At 36.4% G+C, this 12,630-nt stretch overlaps 1 protein-coding gene across 1 annotated transcript in view; it reads left to right on the top strand.

Moving 5' to 3' along the window:
* The first annotated feature begins 906 nt into the window (after positions 1–906).
* Positions 907–12,630, top strand: part of LOC584213 (synaptotagmin-6) — a 32,738-nt gene continuing 21,014 nt past the window's right edge. The window contains exon 1 of the mRNA XM_030988640.1: positions 907–1,352. The gene's annotated coding sequence lies outside the window, so the exon portion shown is untranslated. The remainder of the gene's footprint in view (positions 1,353–12,630) is intronic.

Below are 12,630 nucleotides of genomic sequence, written 5' to 3'. Positions count from 1 at the left end.
AGACGCGCCTGTTTGGCCACAGGGGAACGGGGTAAACGACTCGTGAACTAGTTAGGAAAAGGTTATGAAAATTGCAAACTTCTCTCGCGGGCACTTGATTCGCAAAGCAATAGCTCGACTTCCGCCTGTTCTTACTACATAATTGCCGTCTTGTATTAGGCAAAAGGGGTGAAAAACCTCTGAACAATGTTTAGAATAGAGCACTAGATTTGTTCGTCATCTAAACAAATACAACAACTCCCTGTGAAGGGAAACGTAATTCCTTTCAGAGCTACATTATAGTGTCAGGAAGGGGAAAAAGTATAGTTGCCTTTCCGACAAAAGAATATCTGCCTTTTCTGGAAAATCATTGTTTTCATTCGTTTTCATTCCTAATATTTTGTAACCTCCTCCTCGCCAGATCTTGCAAATTCATTTGTAGTTCTCACAAAGGTCTATGTTATTCCTTTACAGTTAGTTTTAGCCATTTCTTAAGAAAGAATATTTCGTTATAAATCGATCTAAGATCAACAAGTGATGTTCTGTCTTGGAACGATGTGCGCATTCTGCAGTCTTGTTTATACTTGTTCTTTATTCGGATTCTCACATGCATGTATGCCTTGTATTTTTGGTACAGCATCCCTGGATGTAGTGACTCACATATCACACACATGCTAATATATCACGTGCATATTGACAATACACACAAACATGCACACACACACACACGCAACACACACGCACACACAGGTTATTCATGCGGAATGCTTACGGAGTGATGCTTGTCGAGTGTGTGTGAGCGTGGCGGTCGGGTTCGGTTACCTTTGCTTCCGTATATACACAATCTCTCACGCACACACCCACTCTCGCGCACACTCTCACTCATGCACCCACTGTCGCGCACACTTCCCAGGCAACTCCTCTTTTTCTCCTCGCGTCCTTCTCACCCGCTCTCTCCATCTCTCTTAATCTCTCCCCGTTCTTCCCACTCTTGCTTTCGCTCATGCATTATCATCTAGCATTTTTTTCCCATCCCCAATGTCCCCACGCGAAAGAGAGACATTCCACAGAAGATTGTTCGCCACCGAATGATAAACAGGATTCTCCGATCTTCTCTCTCCATCTCTCTTTCAATACACTGTGCCTATGCCGTTCCCATTCAAACGTGCCAGTACTGTCTACTCAATTGTTGCTATGTCACGTCGCTGTGCTGATGATCGCTGCCTTCCTTTTTTTAATTCAAACATTTGCATTTCATCATTGAGAAACTTCTCGCCCACTGAATGATTGCTTTGCTACGGATTCTCATTGGAATATATTCTCATCACACCCTCTACATATTGGTCTTATCTCGATGATTATTTAGACGATTGGTAAGTTCATCTGCACTTTATCCGAGCCTATTCGCTAACTTTATTATTCAATTTTCGACACAGTCTAAAGTATCCTCATTTAATATATTTTCTCAATAAAAGGTGGATGTATCAATATAACCATGCTGCCAGGTGATTTTACTATTAAATCAATGTCGGTACAATGTAGAATGGAGCTACCTGTAAAATGCCGTTTGGGTAATAACCTGTTTGCCTTTGTTGTTGGGTAAATCCCTTGTGCGACCTCGCGGTCATAGTTTCCGCATGCATACAAGCGGGGGAAATATAAACAGTGGATAATGAAAGCATCCGATTTTAAGAGGAAATTACTTTATCACTGATAGCTACTATCCAGTATCGTTTTCCGTTCTACAAAAGTTCATCATATATTATGGCACACAATAAAGTCAGTGATAGAACAAATGAATATTGCAATAAAATCATTAATGCGCAGTAAGATTTATATTGATTAATAAACATAAATACCCATTTTCCACTGCTATAGTAATGACATTCTTCTCAAATGTTTTTCACTTGATCATCTATCAGTCTGTAATGAGTGATTCTCTTACTATCTGATATTACGATAGTCAAGATTTTGTTCAATCATTTTCCCCCATTATTCCCACTCTATTACTTGTTTGTAGTTTCCCCTTACCAGTTAATACTCATTCCCCTATCTTAATACCTTTTAAACGAGTTAGGTTTTACCAATGGATCAAACACTGGACAGACGTTGTCATGAACAGAACAATTTTTGTTGTATGTCCTCCAAAAGAAAATGGCATTCATAAAACTCCAATCCGTAAATAATGTGTTACTTAAGTTCTGGTTTCTGAATAATAAATAACGCTTTTGCTGTCCTAGCACTCATGTTGTAAACGTAGAAATTATTGATTTTTTTTCTAAACAATTTAGCTCTTGACGCGAAAAAAATTCAAAATCATTAAAGAAAAATGTAATGATATCGTACGGGCAAAATCGATCTATTTTCTTTGTGAAGTATTCAAAAATTGCCTTACTGGCATTTGCCTCGAGCAATCATGTTATCTAAATGAAATTGCACGTTTCCTTTTTTCACGAGTAATTTATTCCACTTGATATTCAGTAAGGCAGTTAAAAAGAGGTTGATAACGCGTCAATTAAATACACAAAATCATGTTAATGGCTCCTTTAAAGGGTTTTCCCATTCATTTATGTTGTTCATGTATTTACCCCATTTAAACTGTGTGCACGATGTTAATGTAGCTCTTCAAAACCCCGTCTTAATTGTGCTCACCTTTCTCTCTTGGTTTCTTTCTCACACACATACTCATTAACAGATACCCCTACACCCACACGCTTACATTACCTGGCAATCACGATCTCCATTTCAATTGATCCCGTTCTTATCTCCCATGCGATGCCCTAGATTCTACTTTTCTATTATTCCTTGATCCTCAACTTATCCCCCTCAACCGCTCCCCGTATTCAAGTCATGATGCCAAATCCGATTCATTTCTAAGTGAGCCACCAACACACGCCATAATGCTCGCTCATTTTCGTTGCCGAGTATTTTTCAGGGATAGATTAACGGTCTCTCCATTAACTTTTCGAATTTTCCGAGAAATCCTGATTGAAATGCAGTGAATCTGCAACTTTGCATCAACCTAATGTATATTGCATTTGAGGGCATAGCGAGTTCACAGAGTCTGCTATTAGTTTCCTTAAGATGTTACGTCCAATTAATCAGGGCGCCTAAATATATTAACAAAGCATATGAGGCGTTGTATAATGAATTACATGTAGATGTTTTTAAAAATAGAACGCCGTGAAAATTATAAAAACAGATCCCATTGAGTTCAAGCAAAGTTTAAAAAGAATAGCGCATGGCGAGGGCCAGAAAGCCGGGAGTTCACATCTCAGTTAACATTATATTAAAAAAGGTATTTGGTGGCTAAAAACAAACTACGTATTTTTGTTATAAATTTTAGTTTTCATCTCTGGTGGAAGAAAGGATCACCTTAGCATCTCCTTATGAGACATCTGCAAATTCTTGATATACTTTTCAGATGGCTATCATATGGTTTACAGTATTTATCGGTGGCTATGTTACTTAATGCCCATTTTATTGTGGATATCTCACGAATGAAAATTATATATATAACCTGGTACTTACATGTACATATTAAATGTTTTTAGTGTTTTAATCGCTACTTTAAGCAGAAAATATTTTTACTGAAAAAAAATTAAAATATTTAAAAAATACCTGAACACTCAAAATAGACCTGCTAATAATTAGCTTCAGGATAAATTCTATCGAGACGAAGATATTCATATTTTTCTCGTTCAAAACCAATTCCCACAATACTCCTATTTATTTCCCTAGTTCCTCCTTTGATGAAATGAACGAGAGAAAAGAAGCGTGCCATGGCTTTGATTGAAGACGGTTTCCGTTTAGATTGAGAATGCACCATTTCACAAACGATGCGGAATAACCGGTCAAGGTCGCGGCACATAATTTCAATTTTCCTTGCTTTTTTCCTTCGGCAATTTCCCTAATCGCCCCTCTTCATCTGAAATACTTCTGGCGCCGACAAGTGGATCCTTTTTCTTCTTCTTCTGTCTCTTCTTCTTCTTCTTCCTCTTCCTCTCCTCCTTCTTCTCTCTCTTTATCTCCGTCTCTCCCTTTTCTTTGTGAGTGTGTGATTATCGTTCATCACGGACCACTCCATGGTTATTGTAATGGGACCGTTTAAATAGGGTATTACCGGTCACCCCATGGGATTCGAGTTAAAATATTGGTTCTTTGGAAAAAAATATCAATCTGTAAATTGTCCTGGATGTTGGTGCCAATTCGCAGTTGATGTATAGGCATGATGACACATCCTCTCTGTATTTAATATATTTCTTTCTCATCACAGCGTTAAAATATTTTCATGGATTGGACAGAGAATTTGGATTTAGTTCTCTTTTTCTTCCTTTTCCCCTTCTCTCTTTGAAGACTGGTAGTCTCAAATAACTCGAATTCGTTTTGACGACCAGCGTTATTATAAACTTTGGATATGTTAGAGTAGACTAAGCATAAAAAGACAAAGGATCTATTAAACTCGAAACTGGATATAAAAGTATAAAAAACACAAACAATATATTCTTTAATAAAATATTAGAAAACCCTATGTTTTTTAACCATTGCATCCGAATCTGCAAATTGTTTTAAAATGATATCTAAACGGGATACGTAGGGCTTGAATTTCCATTTAATTCTAAATCGCGGAGCTTTGCCAGAATTATTACACCTTGGAGCTGAGATTTGTGTTTTTTGTTGTACATCGGTTTCAAAATCTAAATGCCCTTGGCTGGTTAAGCTGGTAAACTTAATTAGAATTTTCATTTTCGATCTAAAAATCCCTTTACAGCCGCTGTAGCTTAAGTAGGCTGGTATATTAAGGTCACAAATCATGCCTCTCATTTGCAGTTATGGCACGAGATAACCCTTAAATCGAACGGCCGTATGCAATCAATTTCACCTGCTTTAAATTGAGAATCAACGGATTTATGATATATTTCCAGACTACAAAAGAATTGCCCTTTGACATTCTTTTACGAGTTTCCAAAAAGCGTAAGACAGGCTTGCCGGAGCAATATTTTAACATGATGATATATACATACAATAGAATATAACATTTGATAAATTTATAATGCAGAAACGACACATGTGGCATAAATATACAAGAAATCGAGTGTATATCATTATGATCACCTTGATTAAAAGATATTACAATTAACAATATGTTTTGATAAGGACAAAAGCATTGCTTCTGCTGAGTGTTTTAATATACATTCTTTGTTGTTGGTTTCTTTAAAACCAGCCCCCTTTCCCTCTTTCTCTCTTCGTCTCTTATTGCTTGAATTTATAGCGAGTTAATGGATTTTTCAATAGTGTTGACGTAATGGACAAAAGGGTAATGTTACAAACACAATTTCAATTATCAGCTACACGTGCATTTATGAAAGATGTTACGCCTTGCGATTTGCAATTACGTAATTCAATGAGATACATTGTTGCGTTTTCCGGGAAAATGTTAGTTCGTGCATAACATTTGTATGATGGGAGTATCTCTTTACATATAAATATACCATATTTAGTTTCAACCATTGAGATCAAAACCACCTTCTCATGAGATCATGCCCCTGAAGCTGGACCAAGATCACAAGTGACAAATGCATTAGACTCTTTTCTCTGGTTCAACGTAGAAAGCATTGCCATTACTCAATCAGTTTTGTATATCTACCGTCGTGAATCTTTCACTGGTCATATTAATATATTAACCATTACCGTTCTTTTTGATTTCTGCAAGGTGAAATTAGATTACTTAAATATGGGGAGGTAGAAAGTGAGTAGAAAAGAGAGAATTCGATGGACGCTTCTAAACCCAACAGAACGAGAGAAAGAGAGACTGGATAGAATATGGGGAAAGTATGATACATACTTAAAGGATTAGGAAGTGTGTGTGTGAGAGGGAGACAGAGAGGGACAGAGGAAGAGTGAGAGGGAGAGTGAGAGAGAGAAAGAGAGAGAGAGAGAGAGAGAGAGAGAGAGAGAGAGAGAGAGAGATGTAGATAATGAGAGATACATGAGACGTGGATGTTAGATGTACAAATTCGAAGGAGATGGAAAAAGACATATATTTTAGACAGATCAATATTGCGAAAGGCAGAAGGGAGATAGACTAAAAGAAAGAGAGAGAGAGAAAGAGGGTGAGAGGGAGAGAGAGAGAGAGGGAGAGAAAGAGGAAGAGGGATGCAAAACCATGCTATGTCCGATACAGTTATGGTACGACAGAGAAAACATGCCACGGAATGTGACGGAACGATAGAGATAATTAGATAAGGGGAGAAATAATACCGTAATGATTATCGCGGTGGAAAAAATAATTACATCTCAAATATATCTGCCTAACAGCTGCCTTTAAGGCTTCTCGGTTTAGAGATTCTCACGTTGCACTGAAGTTAATTCGTAACAAGGTAGATTGGATTGAAATTAAGTCTTTCGTGGCATTGTCTGGATTTGTGCGTATAGGTAAGGGAAAACATAGATCTCGGACGTTACTTGGAAGTAATCATAATTATCTGATATATTTCTACCTAATTGCCGTCTTTAAGGCTGTTCGGATTCACCAATGCCCTCGTTGCATTGAATCCATTTCGCGACCTAGGTCGAATGGATTCAACCCAAATCTCTTACTACATGTACATTGTCTTGAGTTGTGCGTAGGCGAGAGAAAATCAGAAAAAAATCGGAAGTTAGAGAGCCTTCCCACTGCCAACTTTGATTTTATTTGATTTGATGTTCATTTTTTTTCCATATACATCATCGCAAATAAATAAATTGTAAATACGTATGGTCACAAAGGATCATTCACAGAAGGAAAATATGTCCATTACATAGTAACAAGTGGAAGGCCAACACAAATGAAAGAGAGAAAGAGAGAGAGAGGGGGAGGGAAGGGGAAAGTTGCATTACGATAATTTCAAAGGGAACATTATAGTCTGTGGCCACCAAACACCCTGATAAAACTCTTGAAAACTGAGATTATAAGGCACATCGATAAATACTACACAATATTAATTGTAGGTACCTAAAAATGTCCATGCATAAACAAAACCAATATTACATATAAATGCATACCAAATACAAATTGTTTTGTAATAATTAGAACCCAGGTTTAAAGAGCCGTCGCGTATGTCCCAGGAATCCTTTTGCCATACGAAGAGTAGTAGCCGAATCTAGATTTAATTTTAGGCTTATAGTGTTAACGGCGCCGTTGGACATTGAGCTCAAGGACTGTTCCACTGCATATTTAATGCTCACCAGTAACCCTCACAATTGCCTATTAGGAACTGTGTATTGCTAAAGAAATCAGATACGTAGTGTCTCTGCAAATGAGGACCAAACAGTTGTTATTCCTTTTTCCTTCCTTTGTTTTGTTGTTGTCCCTCTTCTTATCTTTCTTTCTGTTGAATTCGAATTCGAATGCTGATTCTTTTCTTTTTTTTCTTCCTGGTATTGTGTTGAATCAGGTTGATACATGCATGCTTGAGACGGTATCACGAAAATGATTTGTCTGTGATCCAGTTTGCTTTTAGCTTCCACGTCTCTGTCTCTCTTCATCTTTTTATCTTCCTTTATTTCTCTGTGACGTTACCAACTTTATTATTTCCTTCGTGATGTCATCTGTTTACTCTCTCTCTCGCTTTTTCTCCGTTCGTTTGTTTGTATGTTTGTCTCTCTATCTTCCTTTCTAACTGGCTGCCCTTTCTTACTTTCCTTTTTTTCTAAATTACATACATTTTAGTTTCATCGCTTACTCCCGATTTAATTAAGATTCGTTTTCTTTGATTCACCCATAGCGAATTTTTGTTAAGATTTCTGGATTCGGCCCACTCAATTCTATGCTAAAAACTGATCTCTCCCCAACAGTAGGTTGAATATGAGTATATGCCAATACTGTAAACATACATCACAGTTTTATTAGAAAACATGTTTTGTATCATCGTGCTCCTACGTATTTTCTAACCTCGCCCTTTTCAAGGATCGTATTGCCACTATTGTAAACGTGCAATATTGAAGTCGAATACTCAAGGCAAAAAGTGCTTTTCTTAAAAAATATCAAAAGCAAACACGTCACAAATAGCAACAGACCACTTTCTGATTCAGTAGCGTTTTACGCTTGAACCGTGATAGCAAAGACAAGTGCGTTTTAGATTGCAATATATGAATGAAATATTTTCTACCTGCGGATGGGGTATCCTTTGTATACATGCATGATGCATGTAATATATTTAAATCCATACATCAATATTTATCTATCTATTTTCGTATAATCTTCCTATGTATTGTGTGTCATGATGTAGAATGAGGAGTGTAATGTAGTAACATATACAACTGTATTAAAGAAAAAAATGTGCTCTTAAGCTTTTTCAGAGGATTACTAATGGGAGATCATATTCTAGTCTATAAATAGTAACAAAGCATTGGGATTAATTTTCTGAAATATGATGATTACCATAAGGAAACTTCATGTACTGAAATGTAACTCAAATGTCAGGAAACATGCATCTCCAGTAGAATACATTCATCACTGTATGTCTGGAGGCCTGTTTTTATCTCCAACATAGAACATGCCGTGTTGTGTCTGCTGCAGAAGAGAGATAGATAGATGAAGAAAGAGAAAGAGAGGGGGCATAAGCTTGTTTTAGAATTCTCGGAAAATATGTTCGTTTCTCCAGCAAACTCTCTTTCTGCCATGTATGCGTGAAAGTTGAGTACAAGAAAATGTATCATGGACATGAGTATTAAAATGAGCTCTCCTCGCATCCGGTCATCAGTTCACTCAATTTTATAATTTGACTAAATTCATTTAACCTCTCTCCCCCGGATACCCCCAACCCCATACTTAAAGAATTCGTAAAATTGATTCCTTTAATTTTACAATGAATATTATTATGATGGGTTGCCCGTCAATGCAACATACATTTTTGTAAACTCATGGGACATTAATATGTCTGTATATACTTTGTTGGAAGATTGATAAAGTGTTAGTATTTATATTTTGCAGCGTGACTTATTATGTACGTCATAAAACTAGAAAAATTGAACAGAAATAAGTAGCAAAAGACTGCTTAACCCCACCACACCACCCCCAAAAAGGTGCATATTGGAAAGTTTGGCACTTCCATCATATAACCTTAACGCAATCACATAATGTAAATCCGAAGGCGCTGTGTTATGTCACATTACTTACATCAGACGTAAGTGCGCAACTGGTGTATATCGAGTGTAAGGATTCTAAATGTCACAGCAGGTTTGAATGTCAAATCTATTAATCCATTTTATTTGCTCTTCGTGCAACACGTATTCTGTTAATAATCGACGTAGAAAGGCCATAAGAACCCAGCTCTGCTTTCACATTTGTAAATCCAATCTTATTCTCCAATTATGCGTATGACCTTTGATAACTCTCTATATATCCATGATAAATTTGTAAACACCTAACAAGGTGTCGTAATTTGGAGTTTAGTGAGATTTATTCCTATGCAATATGAGTCACTCCCTCTATTGGAGTAGCTAATAAAAAACAAATTACATGACAGTATTTCCTACTCTGTTGCACAATTAGGGGTGATTGTACCCAAATCAATTATCTAGGTGGAGCAATAATTCAGACAACCCTGATATATGGTACTAAATTGAATTTATTAATTTCATTTTTGACATTAATTATTCTTTTTAGTAACAAATCAAATAGAGTCTAGTTATTTTGTCATTTTCGGTATTGCCAACCGTGCTGACTAATAAACCGATATGTATTGGCTGATGCAGGATTTTGTAATTTGGCGGAGGGGGGGGGGAGGGTGTCATCATTGTGGGGGGGGGGGGGGAGGAATATGATAAGTCACCAAAAAAGTAAAGAACTGTGATAATGTCAGGCTTGACAGGCTGCAAAATATACGGCAATAAACATAGAGATGAGGAAAGTGCGGTGTGTGAACCTGTATGCTCTGTGCAGAGTACATGATAAATCGAGAGAGTAGGAAAGAAAGAGAGAGAGAGAGAGGGAGACGGAAATAGAGAAAGAAAGAGGGAGAAAGAGAAAGAGAGAAAGAGAGAGAGAGAGAAGAAGATAGATAATAAATAGAGAGAGAGAGAGAGATGGAGAAGGATAGACATATTATGTAGAAAGGGAGAGTAAGAGAGCGAGTGGTGTAGAAATACGAAAGAAAGAGAGAGAGGAGATCAAGAGACCAGATCGAGAGATAGAGAGGTATAGATAGAGAGAGAGAGAGAGAGAGAGAGAGGGAGAGAGAGAGAGAGAGAGAGATGGGGGGGGGGGGGAGACAGAGACAAAGAGAGAGATAGACCCTTGTACTTCCGCTGTCATTAAAACCGTCATACCGAGATCACCTACGATGGGTTCATATCTACTACAGATTGAACTTTGATGATAGATGCACATGTGATAACAACGTCAACTATTGCAACATGGGGAATCGATATTACATGAGGTGTACATAATACAGCCAGCCCATACGTGTAAGTCACCTTCTTTATAAGCGACAACATTTACGGCCCGTTTAAATTAATAATTAATATCAATTTAGAGCTTGGAGATCGAATGTACTAATATGGTCCATATCTACTTCATATTGAACTTTGATGATAGATACACACGCGATAACAATTACAACGTCAACTATTGCAACATGGTGAATCGATATGTACATAATACAGCCAGCCCATACGTGTAATGCACCGGCTTTAATCGACAACATTTACATGTATACTACGGAACAACTCGCCCGTTTAAATAAATATTTAATATCAATTTAGAGCTTCGAAATTGAATGTACTAGTATGGTCCATATCTACTTCAGATTAAACTTTGATGATAGATACACACGCGATAACAATTACAACGTCAACTATTGCAACATGGGGAATCGATATTACGTGAGGTGTACATAATACAGCCAGCCCTTACGTGTATTAAAGGCACTTGCTTTACTCGACAACATTTACATATATGATATGGAACAACTCGCTCGTTTAAATTAATAATTAATATCAATTTAGAGCTTCGAAATTGAATGTACTAGTATGGTCCATATCTACTTAAGATTGAACTTTCATGATAGGTACACATGTGATAACAGCGTCAACTATTGCAACATGGTGAATCGATATGTACATAATACAGCCAGCCCATACGTGTAATGCACCGGCTTTAATCGACAACATTTACATGTATACCATGGAACAACTCGCTCGTTTAAATTAATAATTAATATCAATTTAGAGCTTCGAAATCGAATGTACTAATATGGTAAATATCTACTTCAGATTAAACTTTGATGATAGATACACACGCGATAACAATTACAACGTCAACTATTGCAACATGGTGAATCGATATCACATGAGGTGTACATAATACAGCCAGCCAATACGTGTAAGTCACCTGTTTCAATCGAAAACATTTACATGTATACTATTAAACATTTAAGTCGCCCGTTTAAATTAATAATAAATATCAATTTAGAGCTTCGAAATCGAATGTACTAGTATGGTCCATATCTACTTCAGATTGAACTTTCATGATAGGTACACATGTGATAACAGCGTCAACTGTTGCAACATGGTGAATCGATATTGCTTGAGATGTACACAATACACAGTCAGTTCATACGTGTAATGCACCGACTTTAATCGACAACATTTACATATATAATATGGAACAACTCGCTCGTTTAAATAAATAATTAATATTAATTTAGAGCTTCAAAATTGAATGTACTAGTATGGTCCATATCTACTTAAGATTGAACTTTCATGATAGGTACACATGTGATAACAGCGTCAACTGTTGCAACATGGTGAATCGATATTGCTTGAGATGTACACAATACATAGTCAGTTCATACGTGTAAGGCACCTGTTTTAATTGACAACATTTACATAATATGCCAGGGAACAACTCGCTCGTTTAGATTAATAATTAATATCAATTTAGAGTTTCGAAATCGAATGTATATACACATATTGCTGTTTTTTTAATTAATAATGTTTGCCTTTGTGATTCCTGAGAATAGGTTCTCCATATACATATACGACGACACGGCTTTTGCTATTAAATGATTAGCATTGTTATTATTATCACTATTTGTTAATGATATTATTATTAGTATTCATTATTGTCGTCGTCATTAGTAATAGTTGGTGTTATTATCATCATCATCATCACCATCAATCACTAATATCAGTAACAGTATAATTATTAATAATAATAATAATGGTAGTCGTAGTAGTAGTAGAAGTGGTAGTAGAACTACTACTACTTGTAGTAGTAGTAGTTGTTGTTGTTGTTGTAGTAGTAGTAGTAGTACTAGTACTAGTAGTAGTAGTAGTAGTAGTAAGAGTAGTAGTAGTAGTAGTAGTAGTAGTAGTAGTAGTAGTAGTAGTAGTAGTAGTAGTAGTAGTAGTAGTAGTAGAAGTAGTAGTAGTATAAGTAACAGCAGCAGCAGCCATAGTGGTAGTAGTTGTAATAGTAGTTGTAGTAATAGAAGTTGTAGTAATGGTAGTAGTATTATTAGTAGTATTAGTAACAGTAGTAGTAGTAATAGTAGTAGTGGCAGCAGAAGCAATATCAATGTCATCAGTATTCCTTTTATATCTGTTAATAACTTTGTTAAAATTGTTAATATTTTATAATCCCCGTGTGTAAACAAAAAAGTGTCG

Source organism: Strongylocentrotus purpuratus, unplaced genomic scaffold (genome assembly GCF_000002235.5).
Source record: "Strongylocentrotus purpuratus isolate Spur 01 unplaced genomic scaffold, Spur_5.0 spur5_scaffold_17, whole genome shotgun sequence".
Taxonomy (NCBI): Eukaryota; Metazoa; Echinodermata; class Echinoidea; order Camarodonta; family Strongylocentrotidae; genus Strongylocentrotus; species Strongylocentrotus purpuratus.
Note: the sequence above shows the minus strand (reverse complement) of the source record. Positions and strands in the feature narration are given on the sequence as shown.